This window comes from Microchirus variegatus, assembly GCF_963457635.1.
Source record: "Microchirus variegatus genome assembly, chromosome: 16".
NCBI classification, from domain to species: domain Eukaryota; kingdom Metazoa; phylum Chordata; class Actinopteri; order Pleuronectiformes; family Soleidae; genus Microchirus; species Microchirus variegatus.
Window position 1 is genome coordinate 9,638,052 of NC_139817.1, and position 21,643 is coordinate 9,659,694.

Sequence of the window (21,643 nt, forward strand, 5' to 3'; positions counted from 1 at the left end):
GAGAGAGAAAAAAAAAACCGCAACAAAGACAAAGTTGGAGATGGGGAAATCCAGGAGCTGCTATAGGTCACGTCCGAGTCTGCAGATCGAAGAGATGGAAAAAGGAGAGAGGAGGACGACGGTCTCTCTCTTTCCCTCTCCCTCTTTGTGTGTGTGTGTCTCCGGATATGAGCACCTACGTGATGCAGTTGCACATCTGTCAGTTTGTGGCTGAAAATACACAGAGCTCTCTCTCGCTCTCTCTCTCTCTCTCTCTCTCTCTCTCTCTCTCTCTCTCTCTCTCTCCGTCATTGATCGCAAAATGGAAAAAAAAAAACCACTCAGTTGGTCGGATGGTGTGGTGATATCATCATTATACTCCTCATCACCATCACCTCAAAGTGGAGGGGGCGTGACTGGTGTAATATCCCGGGACACATAATAATAGTGCCATTCATGTATGAAAATCCCTGTTCATTTTTTGGACCATTATCTGTGTGTGTGTGTTATTATTTGTACATTTACACACACACACACACACACTTGGTGAGGACACTCAAAGACATAATGCATCCCCTTGCAATTTACCCTTATCTTAAGCACCACAACTACACGCCTAACCCTTTAATCTAACCCTAAAATAAACCAAATCTTAACCCTTGAAAAACCCTGCAAAGATGTGCAAATCCTAATAAAGATCTACACACATTCACACACACACAGCTATTCTTGGAAAAACATTACACTGACTTCTTCTCATTGACTAACATATTAGCCACCAGGGGGCGACTGTGCAGGTTTGCGAAAAGGACTCTGTTTGAATGGAAGCTTTTGGGAAAATGTGTCTTTTTCGCACTTGTTTTATAACTCAGTCAACATTTTGCTGAAGAGTTATTGGTTGTTTGGTCGCTTGTTTCAAGTCATCTTCAATAAAACATGGTGACAGTTAATAATAAACAATAAAGGACAGACGCCAGTGTGATTGACAGGTAGTGTCGGCCAACAGGTATCTGGTTGCAGGTCCAGTAACTTTTCGGCTCAAAAACTGACATAGTGACGGTCCAGTTGTGATTCTGGAGGCTTTAGTAAGGGAGTGTTGTTGTGTCGATGTCCACATTTATATAAAGTCTATACGGTGATGAGGACTACTGGTCCTGAAAACTACTGTTCTTTTTTTGTGTGAGCATATTCTGTTTCTGTTGTTTAATTGGAATTATGCTGTCATTTTCTGCTTTTAAAAGAATTTCTCATTCTGCAGTCAGGTCTGGTAAGTAAATGTGTTTTTTTCTTAAAATAATTGAAATGTTAAAATATGAGGAGGCAGAATTAGGTTTTGGTTGAACTGAAGGTGACTCTTTGGATTCTTTGTTTGAACTGTTGGCTGCTACTTCCCGTTTTAGTCCCTGTGCTCATCTCTGTCCGTGTCTTTGACCTCATACTTGTGTTTGTCTCCTCTGTGTCCCTCTTTGACTATTTTTTACTTTACAGTTTAGCTTTGTTTACCCGTCTGCCCTCCTGTCAAATGAAGGTTTCTGCAAGCCTTTAGCATTCATTAAATATTCTTCTCAGCAACAACCTGCCTTATTATGAGTCTGCATTTTAGTCACTACTTTGGTGAAAGGGTCGCCAGTGGATCCAGCTGATTATGAATTAAAAGGCTTGTGAACCAGTTCTGAAACAGTATAATGATGAGTAAACAACTGACGAGAGAGGCATAATTAAACATGAGTATAGTGAGGTCTATTGTTATTATTGTTATTTTTATTTAACCAGAAAAGCCACACTAAGATTTTCAACGGCAACAGCACATTAATGGAGCTACAGACAAAATAGAATGCAGAATAATTAAAACATTAGCATAAACACATCAAATGTATGTAAAAAGTATTGTGAGCAGAATATTTGTTACAACATTGGGGCATAATGTTTTTGAAATAGTTGTTTACAGCATAGTACTTTAAAATGTACAATTACTGTGTATATTTAATATTGGTATCGATAGCATCTAACATAACGTTCATATTGAGCCACCCGTACTGTATATATTGTACGTACAGTATATGAAAATGATTCATTTTAGGACAAAGGCCTGAAAGCAAATCACAATTTTTACCACAGGCAACATTTATTGATCATTATCTGAACCAAAACGTCCAATCGTACAGTTCCAAGATGATAAAAACAAGGAAATGTGGTGAAAATCGTGTATCCGCCATTTGATTTCATCAAAATGGATTTTGTAGTTTTGTGTAGGAGGTATATCTTGCTGATTTTAAAAGTAATAATAATCATTTTGTGTGCCCCCGCAGATGCCGTGTGTCATCATGATATTGTGGACATTGATGTGGTGTGTGGACACAGGTGTGTGGACACGTGCATACATCACATAAACGGACTGAGATGGGAGGCAGCAGACTCATCACTGTAAAGGAATTATCCTTCACACTTCAAATCAATCAATCAATCTTCCAGTCCACAGGTCGTATCACCCGCAGCCCTGATGTGCATGTCGTCCTTGGGCTTTATATCTTTTGGTATGTCCTGCTTTCAGCACACACACACACACACACACACACACGGTTACACAAACACTAAGACAAAAGGAATGAAAATCAATAAATAAAGAAAAGCACCATTGGGCTGGTGTGAGCTGCTCGAGGCCATTAAGCAGTAAATAATTCCAGGCAGCTCTGACGAGACCAAGAAAGAGTGTGTGTGTGTGGACTGATCAGGGCAGTGGAATGAGGGATGAATGAAGGGAGGGACGGAGGACAGCTCATCGCACACAAAAAAATGATAATGGAAAAGAGGAGGCATGAATGGAAAGCCAGAATTCAAAAAAGCATGGGGGGGGGGGGGGGCAGTGTGCAGAGGGGGGAGCGGAGCAATGTGAATGAATGGAAGAAGAGAAATAACTACAGTCTAGCCAAAAAAAAAAAGAGCAGCAGAGTGGATGAAAGGAAGACAATAAAAGACACATGCGGCCATAGATCACACGTCAGCTGATATCAGAGTCTCCCTGACCCCGACGAGCACTCGTCATTTGATTGTTTGCGAAAAAAGCGGATCGATATTTGAGTCTGCGCCGGCTACGACTGCAGCCGGCCAAGTAGCCAAAGAGTCACTTTGAGCGGGGAGATGAAATTACTCTATGATCTCACTTCTGATCGTTCTTGTGTGAAGATTGAGTTAAAATACCAACCCATTACTTAATCAACTGCTAAACAAAAACTGGAAGTATAATGTATGTCATTTAACTTCCAAGGTCAATGATTGTCCCGCGCAGTTTTCTATTTAATGAAATGTGTATTAATGTCAGTAGAATGGATGAATGTAAACGTGGCTTTTTCACTGCGTCAGGTTGTTTGTTTGTTGGTCATTCAGACTGAAATATGTGTACATACTTGTGTTTGAAGTATAGAAACTTTAAATCCACACATGCTTTACTTCAGCCGTTAAAATCTGCACATTATCACACCTTTCATCTGAGACTTAATCGCTCCCCCTGACAGTGAGAAAATGTGCACAAAAAAAGCCTGCTGGTAAAAATACCGTCCAAGGTGACAGGACCAAAGAAGCAGTGAGACACTAAGATAATGAATTTACCTCGTGGGCAGTCTGGATATTTTACTTTACTTTATATGTAAATGTGAAGCCAAGTTGTTAAGCCTGCCCTACTTTTAGGAGACATTGAGGAGTGGGTAATGGACTCTGATAGTCACATTATATATGCTGCTCAAAGGAAAACATAAAACATATTATAAATAAAAATAAAATGATAAAATCACCAACTCATTTGAAGTTAAAATTAAAGTTTTAAAGTCCGGATTATTCACACAATCTACAAATTCATGTAAAAATATTCATATTAGATATATTAAGCACTACAATACAATGAAGTGTATCCTGTTAATTTCAGATAGTTTTGCACTGGTTTGGAATCACATACATATTATTACATAATACAAAAGAAGGAGTTCAATAGAAAATATTAATTGAGCTCATAATTTTATCTTGTACAACTCATTTAAATCCCATTAGTCTGGGATCCCTCAAATGTTTCCTTTTCTTGGAGCCTTGTTGAAGAGACATTTCTGTCACTTTTAGGGACAGACAATAAAGTGTATCTTACCAAAATCGCAATTTCGGGCATTTTAATTAAATATGACCATGTCATTTTGTCTGTATGTTCATGTTTTCAAAAGAAAGGGATGTCGTTAAAGCTGCAAAATTATGTAAGAAATTGAAATTGCGATGATTTCAAATGATTGCTCGTTGACTTTTTACTTCAATTTAGCCTAAAATAATATCTTTACTCACACTGAATGTGTGTGTGTTTTATTTTTGCCAGATGTCGAGTGGGACAGGAAGTTAGGCTCCGTTACAACATTGAAAGCGATATATTTTCATTTCGTAATAATGGTTTTATTTCCATTGCTTTGTTTTTGTAATCATAAATTGAAACACAAGTTTTGATTATTTGCACAGATGTCGTGCTAAATATAATGACTAAATCCGACACTAACATCCATCTATCCATCTTCTGCCTCTAGAGGGTCGCGGAGGAAGGCGCTGGTGCCAATCTCAGCTGACGCAGGGTGAAAGGCGAGGTCACACCCTGGGCAGATCGCCAGTCCATCACAGGTACACATATAGAGACACACAACAACCATTCACTCTCACCTATGGTCATTTTAGTGTCCAATTTACCAAATCCCCATATGGCATGTTTTTGGACTGTGAAAGGAAACTAGAGAACCCGGAAAAAACCCCCACACTCACACGGGGAGAAACAACATTAACATAATAATTTCCAGGAACACCCTCACAGAACTCCTAGCATGACTGTACTGTCTACAAACATCAGGATGTATTGCTATTGATTTAAGGAAATGGGCATGTGAGCATGTCGTGAATGATGACACTGCTCGCCGAGTTCCACCATTACCACATCTAAGCTTGAGCTGTCGTGTGACTTTCATCAATCAAATAGAAAAACACGCGGTGGGGTTCTGAACATGTTTATGAAACGATACAACTGCTGATGTGAGGATAAATCTGCCTCCGTGGTAATGTGCAGCAGCACTTTAGTTACTTCATAATACCAGCAAGGACTTTTGCCGTAAATCTTGTTCTCTTGAAGGAGGAGGGTTGTCTGCAGATGAGAGACGATCATGGGGATTAAAGGAGGAGGAATGGAAACAGGAAAATGAGTTGGATTGAAAACGGGGTTGCACACTTTCTTGAATTAGGGCTGAAACAATTACTAGATTATTATCGAATTACTAAATAAATCACTACTTATTTGATAATCACTCTCAATATGTCCTGGTTTCTTTGCTCTAAACTAGAAAGAAATGAATACTGAATCATTTTGGTTTGTGCACAAAAAAAGACATTCAAGAACGTCATCATTTCCAGGTTTGGTAAACACGGAGCAACATTTTTTTTCAAAATCTTGTAACATTTCATGGACCAAATGATAAATCGAGAAAATAATTTACAGATTACGATATTACGAAATTGAAGTTGCAGCCCTAATTTAGATTTTAAACATAGCACCCGTTAGAAAACACTGAGGCTGTTGCTTGAAAACGAAGCTCAGGCTGCAGAGAAATCTCTCAAAATATTAGTACAAAAATATTCATCTGAAAAAACCTGTTGTGCGTCTGATTCCAATGGGAAGGAGAGAGTTTGTCACCGAGAGCGTTTTCAGTGCTGTTTGTTGCCTATGTCCCAAGACCATTACACACAGTTCCTCAGTCAAACCGGGATCCAAACCGGCGACCTTCCTGCACCACTGTGAGACCTCAATTTGCTTCACTTCCACACATTTTGATCATGTCTCCTGCTAATTACATTGTGATGTGTGACCTGCGCTGGTGTAAGTCTTAATTACACTGTATGAGAAGGTTCAAAGACAATTACACGACTAAATTAACGTCCCTATTATAAAATAATGTTTCACTGATATGTAATGAAACAGTGCATTGTTGCACACTAAGCCTTACAGATAGGATGCCTTCTGCACCAGTGTTTTTGGTTTATGTGCCAAGAGTCTAAAAAAGCAGCTTCATATGTGTTTGTGATGAAAGCGGACTCGCCTCACCTGATAGAACAGCGAGATGTGAGAGCAGACAGATGGCAGCAGTAAAGTGACAGGGAGCGAAGCACAGAAATGGAGTGTGCTCGGGTATAGGAGAGACTTTTCATAAACACATGAGAAATAATGGGAATCCATGGGGTGGAGAGTAAGGAAAAGTTGCGTTTGTGTGTGTGTGTGTGTGTGTCTGTCAGATTTAATCGGGGAGGACAGGAAGGCTCAGTTAGCTCATATTTACTCACAATTACTGCAACATACAATAACGGGTAAATCTGTCATGTTTTCATTCTACAGCTTACCAAGGTGAAGCACTTTTCTTGTCAGGACTTGTCCTTGTAAACACTAGCTGGACTAAAGTGCTGTGGCGTTTTTTTTTTTGACCTAACACTGATAAATCGCTCCTCAGCCGCACAAGAATCCTCACATTTCTCGAAAAATCCAAACCACAGTGGCACAGTGGGTTTTTATATTCAGGCTTTTTCACTGCCTCTCTCCCTCTCTCTCTCTCTCTCTCTGTGTGTCTGAAGCATTTTACAGCCCAGAGAGCTAGTGGCAAATAAACCCAACAAACAAGGTCAGCCAAGCGACATTTATTCACCTCTGCATACATGGAGTAGCCACCACATCAATCTTACCATAAGAAGGCTGTGTGAATACAATTATAACGGCGCGCGCACACACACACACACTCATGACGCTGATAAACGAACCATGAGCACTTTCTCGAGCAGTGGAATAAAAGCTGCCATATGTGCAGATCCTTATCACAAACTGTAATTGTAGTGTGCAGAGGGGCAGACACGCTGCCAGCAGAAGCTCAACGCTGCTGTTTGGTCCGTTTGAATAAATAATTGAAAATCATATTTATGTGTGACAATTTCACCTTTAAACACCGAGCTTATGGAAAAAAAAAAATCCAAAGGTTCCTGAAAGCTGAGAAATTGCACATCAAAGTACAACATGTGGCTATTACAGTTATTTTACTCGCGCTGTTGCAGGAAGCTGGTGAATCTCTGTCTTTGTCGCCAGAGAGGAGAGAGTTGGAAAAAAAGCCTGTACATAATGTTTCTATTATTTGGCCTGGTTTTGGACATTGAGACAAAAACTCAAGTCAATGTTATTTTAAATAGGTTTTATACTGTTCACATTTCCAATTTAACACGCACAATCTGGTGTTTTATTTTAAACTTTTTGTTTTTCTTCATTTTAAATCGTTAACACACTATTTTAACATGCAGTACACTGTAAATAACTGCCAGATATTGAAAGTTATTCTGGAAAAATGGGCTAAAGCACTTACTCACATGACATTGTCTGGCCCTTTTATGGTTAAAATAAGCAAAAAAATAAAGCCCAGATGGACATTTTGAGGCTTGGGTGTTAAAGTGTTAAAATTTGATTGGTGTAATTTTGAGTATTATGTTTCCTGTATGTAATGTAAATAACGAACCAGAAACTACTAAAAAAAAAGCAATGAAAACTTCTTGTTACTTCAGATGTCTCATCAGCATAATAATGCATTTATTTACGTAGATGTGGGTAGAAAATTGACTTGTTGCTGTTCAGTCTGAGCATCAGCATTGGGAGGAAAAAAATGTGAGACTTGGTTGTTGGTGCCAGACAGGCTGGTCTGAGTATTTCTGAAATTGCTGATCTACTGGGATTTTCAACACACTGCCAGAGAATAGTCTGAGAAAGAGGAAATGTCCTGTAAGTGGTAAAAATGCCAAGTTGATGCTAAAGGGTTTGTCATACCTGCCAATGTATATAAATCGTCCGTTTCTACATATTTCTCTTTACTTTTTGATTGTATAGTTTCGACATTATATTGCAAGGATAGATTATTATTATTATTATTATTATTATTATTATTATTATTATTATTATTATAATAAGTCTGTTCAGTGTCTATAATTTGCTCTCCTGACAGACACTAATATAAATGTTCTTCCTGGATTGTTTTGGCTGTCCCTCATTTCAAACAGTACTTTTTCACCCATAATTGTTCATTTTCTACTAAATCCTACTTTTTCTGCATGTTTAATGGAATGCATTGTGGTTTTATTTGACTTGTTGCACATTGCTTTAATTGGTAGTAAAGAAATACAGTTTGTGTTACAGTAGTTTCCCTACGCTCTGTAAGTCATGTGTTCGGCTATTAGCCAATAGTATAGTAGCTATATTTTTATACCTTAGCTGACAAAATCATCCATATAAATGATTATTTTGTTTTATTCTCTTTTACTTTTTTTTTAAATCCCCAGCTGTGCGTCCTGTATGCAACGCCTAATCTATTCTCTAAATTGGAAAAGCCGAGGAGTGCCGCTAGCAGAGTGGCAAATTGCAAAGTGTGAGTTTGAATTACTGTTCAAGGATTGTTTTTAATCTGCTAATGGAGTCCAGGTGTGGCGGCGAGATCCTCACCTATTAATGCTCAAAGCCTTTTTTCTTCTAACCATGTGGGCATGTCACTAGATGTCCGTGATTGAAATTTGAACTGTGAAGGAGTTGTATACTTATTGATGAGGTCCGGTGTCCTTAAGACAAACATTTCAGTTTCGCTCTCCGTGGTGCTAAAACCAGACGACAGAGGGAGAGGCACAGAGGCAAATGACTGTTTTGAATACTAATGTTGGGAATGACCTAGACGGGGACTTGGGGAGGGAAAAAAGATGGTTGACCCTAAATGTGCACAGGGAGAGTTCCAGAGTTTAAAATCGAGGACAGTAAGTGGGAAGATTAGAGAAACAAATTGAATAGGAAAAAAAAGGCTTAGGGAGGACAAGTCGGAAATGAAGCAGACTGATTAAAAAACATATGCTCACTCTACCTCATAAACCTGCGTCACACAATCGAGCTGTCCTCTTCTACTTCCCTCTCGCCTCCCCACAAACTCAGGGCAGCCCCTTGTTATTTATCATGCGAGTACGCGAGCTTCATTAGGGGACAGAATCGTGGTCCTTCTCTCTGTGACTCATCCACTATCGCTCCACGTCCATTCTTCTCTCTGCTGGGCAAAGGTGGCATGATAATGGTAATTGTCATTCTCCCTGGTTAACGGGAATCCCTGCAGTCATGTCGCCCACCCACGGCCCCTCTGACATTCAGGCAGCGGGTGGTGATAAATGAGGTGTGGAATACCCCCCCCACCCCCCCAATAATGCAGAGGATTATTTAATTAATTCATATGAGGTGGACGACTTTACACAAAGTCATAGGCTCATCCTTTGATCTGTCGTCATAGTCTTTTATTTGAGCATTTGCCACTTTGCCATTGCCACTTCAATATCAGTGTAATATCAGCGATGGCGGATCAGTGGTAGAGTCATAAGTCGTCTTTTGACTGGAAGGTTGTGGGTTCGATTCCCAACTCAATTAGTCGACATGCCGATGTGTCCCTGGGCATGACACTAAACCTGTGAGTGGGTATGAAAGATGTGTGATCAAAAATGTGTTGCACATGCGTAGATGAGCAGAAAAGCAGCGTATAGATTTACATATAGACGACCCATTTACATCCTCAAGGAATGTTGAATGTTTAAAGCTGCAGTGTGTAACCTTATAAATATCAACCCCATGTGGTGATGTGTTGTTCGCAAACAAACAACGGGTGATTTTTTTGTTGTTGTTGTGAACGAGAAGAGTCGACTCCCATTGAGGAAAGGAAGAGGCTATAGAGCTAATAAAGTGAGACGATGAATGAGAAGAAAGCATTAGTGGATTCCACTGGACATTTGGTTGGATTTATCACATTTAAATCACAGTTGTTCGCCCCTGAATAACTATGTGACTACGTCTGCATGTTCAGTCACATATGCTGCTGTTCCTGCACCACGCAGCTCCAAGTTTCCTCAATGGCTGATATACAAACATACAAAAATCGAATGTCCTGCACAGCGAGCTCTCTGGCTCTTTGTGTGTGTGTGTTTGTGTGTGAGAGAGAGAGGGGAAAAGAGAGTGGTATAGGTCATGTTGAGAAACTGCTTGTGCTTTGGTAATTATTCAGAGTTCCTCGGGGGGCAATAAAAGTTCCACACTGGAGCTTTTATATTTTTCTCATTCATTTTAGGGGACAAGATCCGGCTGCCACTCAACACTCGATAACCGGCCGCATTCAAGGAGATTGGTTACAACGCTGTGTGTACTGTGAAAATCCTTCTACAAGTACCTAATGCTAAAGCTCTGTGCGGCGCTGACAGCGACGAGATGGCCCTCTGCTCCTCAAAGGCAGCTATCAGTGTCGGCACTGTTAACTGCACGCTCCCAGACAAAAGAACAGGCAGTCGTCTTAAAAGCAAAGCAGATTAGAGTCAGGGCAAACCTCCTTCAGCTGTACACGGTCAAACAAGCCACTTCTTTCCTCTGTAAGTGCTCTTACAGACGCTGTTCATTCACACACACAAAGCTTTTTCCGTCAAGTATAGTTTCAATTTCTCAGCTGCTGAATTCATATTGGAAAGCACATATCGTGTAAATAGTAGGCCGGCAAAATTGACGAGTAACTGAGCTCTTAAGTTAAGGAATTGGTGATTTTTGCAGATTGTAACTTAATGGAGGACACCTCCTTTCCCATATGTGTCATGTGACAGAATGTTCTTTGTTTCTTTGTCTGTCCAGGTTGCTGTAGAAATATTAAAGGCTTATTCTAAGGCTCTTAAACCCTGGATCTTTATTTACAAGGATTCTGTGTCCCTCTCTTACAGAATGAAGATCTGAATTTTTGGCTTTGTGGACAAAAACAACAGATCTGCGAACATCATCATCTTTGAGGTTTGGGAAACACCACTCAACATTTTCACCATCTTAGGGGCAAAAACAACATATCGTTTAATCAGGAAACGAAGCAACAGAAATAATCACTAGTTGCAGCCCTAGTAAATGACATAAAGTGAACCCTGAGTCTGGGTCTGAACATTTCCTTTTCAGCCATTTTCTGACAGAGACCTTCACATAAAAACACAATTCATGGCGTACGTCGATAAGACATTTAATTTGACAGAATGTCTTCTGTTACCGCTGCTTCCCCGCTGCCTCTCACTACAGCCAAATAAATCCCTAAAGGAAGCCACTGAACAGATTCCAGCAGACACATCTGGTGTGACTCAGATGTGCCATGCACAAAATGCAAAGGGCATGTGATAGGTGCTTTACTACGTGATTGGACTGAGAGAAGGAGGGGGTGTGTAGAGAGAAATTAACTCCACTAACACTTGGAGATGACTATACACACACATATATGCCACTTTATGAGGCACACAGGCCATATGTAACCCATCTGCTTCAGGATTTGGTGTGTTGTACATTCAGATATAAGCTTCTGCATATACCCTGGTTGTAATGTAACCCATGAGTGGTTATTTGAGTTACTGTCATCCACTGTAGCTGTAGCCAGGGGTTACTTTTTGCTGCTGCGGCTGCTTCTGCTCGTTTTTACTGTACAGCAAGGTGACCTTCAGTTTCTGGAAAGGCACCTCATAAACAGAACGTATTAAATGCATTATTATTCTCCTTTGACCAAGCATTTTTTCCCCACTTATAGAACTGCAGCTGACTGTATATTTTTTGGTATTATTATTATTATTATTTGTTCCTGACCATTCTCTGTAAACCCTAGAGATTGTTGTTTGTGAAAATCAGAGTAGATCAGCAGTTTCTGAAATAGTCAGGTCGAGCCTGTCTGGCATCATCAGCTGTGAAACATTCAAAGTCCCTTTTTTCGCCCTCATTCTGTCTCTGCCCTTCAGCAAACAGGTGTACCTAATAAAATGACTTATGAGTGTATATAGATGTGATAGATATAGACCCCCCTGAAATCCCAGTAGTACAATAAGGTTTAAAAAGAGGATACATTATTTAAATCAAAGCTTAATTTTTTTTTATTAAGATGGAACCTTTAGTATAAAACCAAAATCACAGCTCAAAAAAAAAGATGACGTTGGAGATGGACCGTCGCCATGTGTGTGTGCCCGCTGCGGTGTTAGTAAGCAGGTGAATTTACAGTGCTGTAAACGGGGGGCGGGGGGATATAACTCTAACAAGGCAGTCCTCCAATCTCATTACTGGTCCAGAATCACATCTGAGACTAATGACATTAGTGTTTGCTGTTAAGGTTCCTCCAGAGTAAGTGTATGTGTGTGTGTGTGTGTGAGAGAAAGAGGAAGAGGGAAGGCCTCCTCTGTACGTGACACCCATGACTATCCTCACCTTGTCTCACCTTGATACTGCAGCACACTCATCCCTTCTTCCAATTCTCCTCTTCACCATCCTTACCTCCCCACTAAATCACTCGTTACATTGCCTCCTAGGTGACATATTTCCACTATGGTTTCTTAATAGATTCCTGTGCTCCCTGGTTGGCTGAGGAGCAGTGGTTTGATTCTCTCAGAGGTAAAGGAGTGACTCTTTAGTGGGAGGGGAAGGAGGAGATGATGGGGAATGAAGAGGAATGGGGGAGAAGGGATTGGAAGAATATGATCAAAGGTGGAAAACCAGGAGTAGCTTGTGTGCAGCTGAAAGCAAAGGACCATGTGATCCAGGAGGTGATGAGAAGAGAGTGTAGGTGAAAAAAGGATTAAACAACAGGCTGAATTAGTTAGGTTTGATTTACAGTCTCTTGTAGTTTTTGGCTCGGTCTGTGGCCACTCGTGGAAAAGCGTGTGGTCCACTTGACTAATGGCTTTGTTAAGTAAGATAAGATGTTAATCTCCCCATATCGCGCACCTGAGAAAAGAGATACAGCCTCGACTCTGTGGGGCTTAAGTGAGTCGTGGTGACTTGAGTGTTTCTGTGCAGATGCCATCCAGTCTCCTGGGAGCTCAGGTGGAGTCCGTTTCCTTTTTATCTTTGGCCAATGAGTCCGGTTTGACGACCTCGCTGTGATTCTTTCTTCACTCTGATCTCTCTGAGTTGCCTTTGTTCAACTTCGCCTGGATTTATTTCGATTTTATGGCTGTAGAATTGTCAAAAAATGTTCAATGAGTGAGTTCTTCTGCCCCTTTTTACAAGATAACTTTCACATTCGATATCTTATTATTACCTGTTTAGGAATTACGGTACTGAGAAGCTGACATCACAAATGTGCTGGCAAAGCTTTATTTCTCTGCTTTCCGGTATCAATCCATCCGTCCTCTACCGCTTTATCCTCCACGAGTGTTGCGCGGGGTGCTGTGCCAATCTCAGCTGACATAGGGTGAAAGGCGGGGTGTCAGACCCTGGACAGATCGCCAGTCCATAGTTTTTGGTGACAACAGGATGGTCACAGAAGGGTTAACTCATCAGAATACTAAGAAAGTAATGTTATGTTGTTTTGCTGAGGAAGTCTTAGTATTAAAGCGAGCTAAAATGTCTGTGAGTTCTGAATCACAGGTGGGCAAGAAAAGGTCAGCTTCATATGATAATTATTGTTGTAGAGTGGGGAAATATCAGAATAAACGGGACATCAATTCGTTTATCATCCGTTCACTCTGTTAAACACTTCTAGCTCCACATACTGTACCTCAGTCATCCTCCTCCACTGCATCCTTTTAGGCGATGTCAGTTGGATGATTTACACTAGCTGGACTGAGTTCGATGGCTGCTTTAGGTGTGAGGTGTCCCAGTTTAAAGATTGCTAAAATGTTTGTCACTGATCGCACAAACACGATAATAAGATATGGCCGCCTCGCTCTCTTATGTCCTAACAACAAAACCTCCTGAGCTCCAGGCTGCTTGAATCCAACTCTGCTAACCTGTAAAAACTTAACAAAAATGGAATGGTTACACTCGGCTAAGTTGTGAATATAATGTTGTGGATGTGAGTTTGCATCATATAAACCTGCAAAAGAATCTTAGACAACATAAAAGGGCTTATTACTTTGTCATTATTAATAGCTTCAGCAGCATGGATGTGTTGTTTGCAGTCTTCGTGCTCACTGTTTACCCCGGAGGGAGCCTTCTCGGCTGTAACTCCTGCAGAGTTAGCAGGTATTAGAATGTAAACTAATTTGAGTGGTTCTTCAAGGAGGGTCCACTGGGTACCTTTAAAGCTTTCCCTAAAGTGAGTGGGGCTCCTCTACAGTGGTACTCCACTGCAGATGAATGAGACACTGAAGCCAGCGCTGGCTGAGCTCCCTGAGGTTGAATAATAAATCATGAATGCCCGTTTGTCTCTGTTTATCCAGACGGATGTGCCCTTGCTTCTCGTTTCATTCATTTGTAGTCTGCATGTGTGTGTGTGTGTGTGTGTGAGGGGGGGGGGGGGGGTAGAATAGAACGAGAGACAGAAATGCTAAGGTTGTAAAACTGGATAGCGGTGATGTCATGAAACATCACCTGACAGCTTCTCTTTTTTTCATTCTGGCTCTCACAAACGCCCTGCCCCTTCTTTCTTCTGTCAGTGCATATAAAAACCCAACCAGGAACAATGTGTCCTTTACAGCGAGGGGAGAGATTTACTGTTGCGCAGGTGAGCTGAGGCTGAATGCACAGCCAAGGAGCCACAGAGAGCGCTTGTCCTGTGCTGCAGCAAACTCAACTCTCCTTCTTGCACAACCTCTAACAGGAAGAGACTGGCAGAGGCACAGGGCTGAGTAACGACAAAGACGAGCTGGCAGACGGACGTAAAGAAAGGGAAAATGGCAAATTTTAAATTTTAAACAGCAATTTTTTGTCGTCCTTATTACCCCCGTCTCAAAGCACAGACACATTTTCCACAACGTTTTTATCTTCATTGTGTCTCAGGCACACAAATGCTCAGTGATGCTGGTGTTTGTGGGGAAAACCTGCTCGACCTTCTGAGCCACAGCCACTTCAGTGGGTTCAGCGAGGTGATTGAATGAGCAGATTGAAAAACGCACACAGGCTGTGATAGATTGATGGAGCACACACACACACACACACACATACATAGACACACACAACTGTGTTTGAGGCACCAACACAAACACAGCTGAACTGCATTGTGGGTTCGCCGCTTTGTTGCAGTCAAAGTTGAGAAAGCGTGTGGTAGCCAGTCACGTGACATTACTGCGAATGAAGGTCCTGCCTGACACCATCAAATGGAGAGATTGATTCATTGAAATTTGAAGCTATTAGCAAATTGCAAAAAGGCTGCAATTTAATAATTCTGCGTTTTGATTGTGCTGCAGTCTGTGCCAAATTAAAAAAAAATGCAATATATGTGACAAAGCATTCATATCATTAGGTTCTCACTCTTGCATTAGAGTATGGTAGTTAATAGGAGTGGGTGAAAATATCGATTTGGTGATACATCGTTGTCCTTCCTCGTGCAGAAACACTCCGAGAAATAAAAGTGCTAAGTAGAACCATATAAGGTTCTTCAGCTTGTCCTCATAGGAGAACCCTTTTTGAGTCCTGGTAGAACCTTTTTATAAAGGTTCCACCTGGAATTCAGGAAAGGGATTTTACAGGGTTCTCTGGATCAAAATGGTTCTTAATGGAACCATTAGTGTTACCCAGAAGCAAATGGTTCCAGGTAGAACCTCAGCCCTTGTAGAAGGACCCTTTTGGATAATCGATATGCCGGAGCAAATATCGATATTTTAATTAATACATGAAGGTGCTCTAACGTAAACAGTCCCACTCATGTCGCTACTTCATGTCTCCTCATGGGGGCACTTCTCATATTAATGAGAGAAACTTGGGTTGAAGTTACCTGGCCGAAAAAGAGGGAGTTTACAGTGGGGTAATGGTGGAGAAAGCTAGGTTTAAGAGATGCTCCATCCACCTTCAGTAAATAGACTGAATGCACTTCGTTAGTAGGGAAATCCTGGATGTTTTGTTTTCTTCAGTTACACAGATATCGTGATGTATCACTATATTGTTGCCTTGCAATATATTGATGATCACAGAATTGTTGTAACGTGATATTATTGGCATCGCGGACCATGTATCGCGTATCATAACGTGAGGGACCCTGTGATTCTCACCCATAGTAGTTAATAAAAAGCTCAATCTTGTTTTAAATCTACAACACAGCTTAAATAAGTATGTATTATTTTGACTAAAAGCTTTTTTAAATTGCAATGAGATACTTTAACCAAACTATTTACCCCTACTGTCGAAATAGCGCTGCAATTTCATAGGTAAGAGAGTTAAAGAGTGTTGGACAGACAGGTGGACAGGTGGATGGATGGCACATAGATAATGGAAACAGTGAAGAACAAACAGACAACATAGATACAAAGACTGACAAGGAAGAAGTTGAGATGACAAAGGGCACGTTGATCTGATTAAACCCCTTTGCTTCCCGGCTCTCTGCTTGGCTTGGAAAAGGTCATTTTCTTCCTGACTGGGTCTTTCGCTGACTGTGGCCCGTAATGCATCTGAGGCTGGTGCTGCCAAAACTGCCTCAGATCTCAAAGTGCTGGCAAACAACATTGGCCTGGAATAGCAAACCCACGAATGAACCCGTAAATGAGACCAAGAGAGAGTCTGTGCCCACAGAGAGGAGTGGAATTCCAGTGGAAGACCACTGCTGAAGTGAAAGATGGCAGGTGGTGGTGGTGCTGCTGCTGCTGCTGCTGCTGCTGCTGCTGCTGCTGCTGACAGGTCATCCAACACCAAATTGAATCGACAGGCAAGTGAAGCAAGGAAGTGATCAATGATTGGTCATTGAGACGCTGGGTGGGTGAGCTGTGGGAAACCCTGGTGCTGACAAACTGTCGGAAAAGCGTTGTTATAGTACAGAGAAATATGTCAGATATTAATCATGAATGTGCTCAGTTGGACCAGAGTCTGGCTTAAACCTAAGAATAATAGAAGAAGCCTGTACGCAGAAAACTTGTCTTTTTACACTGACGAGGAGAGAGATTACATTCTCTATCAGCTTAAACAACTGAACGTGAAGAAAGACTCGAAAACATGCGAACAAACACTAACAAGCTGAAAATGTCTGTCTTAACCACATTTGCAGAGTAGAGCTGGGTTCACTTAAGTCAATAAATTGATTTCTCCCCCCACTCATGCTTTTATACTGGGACGAGGTCCAAAAGTCCAATCAAAAGTCTGCTGCTGCTGCTGTATTTACATAAACGCTCCCTCATTTGGGGGCTAAAAGTTATGCTTGACTGAGGCTGTTTTTAGATCAAGGACGCAGCGTTGTAATGTTATGTCTTCTCCGTTCACAACTAAGACCAAACTGAGGCAAAAATAATGATCTCAACAACAAAAATCACCTAATTACTCACAGGAGCTTTGATGCTGTATTTTGTACTGAAGCAGTTTTGTACAAAATGCCACCAAAATACACAAACATTGATATTTTCATATTGATATAAGTGTAACATTAGCATATAATGACGGCGTGTGTCTCTAATTTGCTTCCGAATCAGGGCCCTCAAAGTATTTCTGTTTATATTTGTCATGTCATGCACCACATCCTTCATCATCCTTTATATAAACCCAGTCCCCAAAAATACAGCACACCTGACCTGAGACCTGCCGTATAAATACATTATTCACGTCAGTGCTCTTTGCATTTTGCCCGTTTTTAGACTTAAGTGAGTTGCGTGGGAGTGTGTGCGTCCGTTGTACGGCGAAAAAAAACGTTCTTCTTTTAGCAGCTGCAAACCCTGGTGACGTACTTGGGGCAGCAAGGAGCTCTCACCTCGTGTTCCCAATCAGCAGTTTTAGCAGGATATTATTAGAACCTGAAAGATGCTGCAGATCTCTGCCCAGATCTTGCACTGTATGAACCAGCAGCTGTGACTCAGTTTTTGTTTTCATCCTGACCTCCGGTGGATGAGTGTCTGCTAATGTATTACACAGCACACAGCACACAAGGCCTGCTCTCCCACACACTCATCTGTAGCTGTACTGACTGGGTTTGTGCAGACTCATACTTTAATACCGCTGTGCTGCGAGCGTGTGGTTTTAGTTTCAGTTGGAAACACTTTTCTTTTCTTCTGCACTGTACATGAAAAGTTGATATTTGTCCTGAATTTGGTTTAGTCGGGCATGAAAACTGCACTCAACGGGTAAAATTTAGACTGGTGAGAGATTTTGGATAAAGCTGATGGATTAAATCATCATGAATCACCATTATGGATGCATGATATTATATTATATATGATATACATTTACTTTACTGAGAAAAATAAATAAACGTGAAAAAGTAACAGTTATGTTAAGGGGCAGCGTAGAAGTCAAGGAGGTAGCCTAGTGTTCAGTCATTAGTTATATCGGCAATAATACATTTTAAAGCCAGTATCTGCCTGATTTCATGCCGATAATATAGTGCATCCCTAGGTTTTGATGCATTGAGTGGATTGTAATCAATCATAGTAAACCTAATGCCAGTTTGAACCATTCAGACATTGATTTCTGTGCACAAGGACAAACCAATACATTAAGAAATATACTTACTTTATTGATTTATCTACTTCAACGAGAGCAAGTCTTTAAAAAGATCTATATCTTGTGTAAAATATGGCTGTTTGCTCTCTCTGTGGTTGCTCTCTTCATCTAAAGCTACACATAATGTTTTGTCTATGAAAGTGACGTCCACTGACGCTCCTAATGAGAGCTCAGAAGGCTGACGTCTTTTCACAGCTATGAAAACAGTGAGTCTGTGACATGAAACACAGTTTAATGCCATGAAAAAGGTGCAAGAGCAAAGCACCGGAATAAAGTGACAATGCTCGTCAAGATACATGTCAGAAATAAACCTGTTTTAATTGTTGAGACGTGTGATAGATGTTAGGAAGAATAATGTCATGGTCTTATGAATCCCATGTGCCAGTTTGATGACAGAACATTCAGAGATGATCTGAAGGGAGGATTAATTTTGTTTTCTTGCCACGTTCATTGCTTTAATTATTATATAATTGTGTATGTTGACACGTCTCGTCAGAGGAAGCATAGTTGTGCATTTTGGTCTATTTTTTTTTCACAGTAGAATCTGGTGTAATAGACCTTTTCCGCAGCAGAACTTGGTGTAATTTACCTTTTTTGCAGTAGAAACTGGTCAAATAGACTTTTTTGCTGCAGAAACCGGTAAAATAGACCTTTTTCGCAGCAGAATCCACCTTTTTTGCAGTCGAACCTGGTGTAATAGACCTTTTTCACAGTAGAAACTGGTGCAATAGACCTTTTTCACAGTATAATCTGGTGTAATAGACCTTTTCCGCAGCATAACCTGGTGTAATTTACCTTTTTCGCAGTAGAAACTGGTACAATAGACCTTTTTCGCAGCAGAACCCACCTTTTTTGCAGCAGAAACGGAGACAAAATCAAAATTAGAGAAATTATTATTTTGATGGATCGGTTTTATGTGATGATCAGTGACAGAGTTAAGTGTTTGGATCTTGTGTTGAATCAGGAAGAAGAGAGAAGGAAATGAGGCACAGGGTGAGATGGAGGCAGGTGATCCACTGTGGCGACCCCTAAAGGGAGAAGCCGAAAGAAGATTGAATTATCTCACTTACAACAATGATACGCCTGCAACTGCACTGTGTAATTCTATTATGTACTGTACAGAAGTGCTTTAGTGTTTTTTTTTTTTTAATATTCTATCACATCAAACATAACAGTTTCAGCATCACATTTATGGAAGCGTTTTTTTTTTTGTTTTTTTTTACTATGGTAGAAATATGAATCAGCGTTTCTGTGTTGCTGCTGGAAGCAACAGCTGAGTGTGTCGACGGTGTCTGCACTGGTACGACAGACAATCTCATTTTCTTCTTATCACAGGATGGATCCTGTACAGGCCTGAGGCTGCAGCAGCAGCAGCAGCGATCAGCTGACTCACACTAAGACTGACAGAAACCCAGACCTCAAATCACTGGACCTGATACTGACTGAGCTCAGACCTGATGAGACGAGCTGTTGGAATGACTTTTATCCTTGACTGCTTCAAGCAGCTCAGATACACGTTCACGACTTTCTCTGTTGTTGTTGTTCTCTGTGTTTCTGTAAGAAAGTGACAGTTATCTGAATATTTTAGGGACATTTCAGATTTGGCCTGAAAATGATAGATACTTACTTATTGTTAATTTAGATGGCAACAAAAAAAAATCAGCTGATGTTCTTCATACAGTCAAGTTTAAGACATCAGAATGGAATTCTTCAGTATTTCTTAACATCCGACTGAAAATAATCAATATTTGTCACCATAACGTTTGCCTTTATTGGAAATTGTGTGGTAAAGAAGAAAGACAGGATCACAGTGAAACTGCTCTTTATTTTTGAAGAATGAATAATCATTTCTGGCGCTTCTCCATTGTACAGCTCGAGCACTACTCGTCTCATCTCGACACAGGAATCAAACCGAACAATGCTGAACTGTAGCTCCGTTTAAAAGACTTCCTGACATCCTGAAATCCTAAAATCTCAATGTTTAACAGGGGAGTCTGGTGTATTTAGTGACACCCATTCAGCCGCATTTCAGTACATTGACTGTGTCAGAGTCTGTGCCCCCCCCCGAAACGGTCTGTATTTTTCTTCATAAATACAGTAAATCTGAATGGTTTATGAAATTCTTTCCTGATAGATTTTGTAATTCTGTGATGATTGGTTTTATTGATTGGTTAATCAGTGAATCAATCGGGAACATAAATACTTGGCAAACTGATCTGATGAATCTGGATGTTTCTCATTTACAAAGGAAGCTAATTCAAACCAGTTTATGTTAGTTATTTAGTTGCCCTCTGATGATACAAAAAGATAATTTTCTGATAATACTGTCTGTATTTGTGCAGGAAATTCAAATCATACATAAAAAATAAACAAATATTCATAGTGTATGACATTGTAAAGTACTACCTTATAATATCATGCCATATATGTATTTAATATAATGTACAATACAGACTCCAGCCGCCCTGCAGCTCTCAGGTGGAGGATAAAGCAGTCGACAATTAATTAATGAATAATGTCAGTCAGTCACCACACAAATACAAAAATATCCCTGAAGTCATTCAGTTTGCATCTGTGCTAAACTGAAGGCTGAGACATCAGACGCACACGCACACACGCACTCACTGAACTTCAGATTAAGTGCAATAATACAGGACTCAGACAGACAGACAGTGACGGGAATTAAGTCTGCAGCCATGTAAACAGTTTTTTTTTTTTTTTTACCTCAGATGAGTCTCAGTGCTGCACTTAGCTCTTGATTGATGATATTCACCTATCAGTTCACAGGGTGTCGGGATGGGCAGCTGCTGCTGCTTCTCCTGCTTTCGCTGAGACGACAAAGCGCGGCTCTCGTTATGGACGAGCAGAGAGGGAAAGGTTTACACTCGCGGTGGCTGCGAGCGGGAGATTAGTGAAGACAAGTGACTGCGGCGCCACGAGTTTACCTGAGAGGCCTCATTGCGAAAATCAGTCGGACGTGATTCCTATGATTTGTTGGAGAGTCTTAAGCACTTTGGGCCTGATTGAACACTCAAGAGGCGAAATTGTTATCATTTGTGGAAGGTTCAAACATTGTCATGTATACAGTGATTGAAAGACCCACGAGTGAGATGATACGGGAGTGTTTTTGTTTGTGTAATGCAGTGTTGAAATTTTGTCTTTTTACAGGGTAATATCACGATACAACGATTCTGTGATAATCAATAT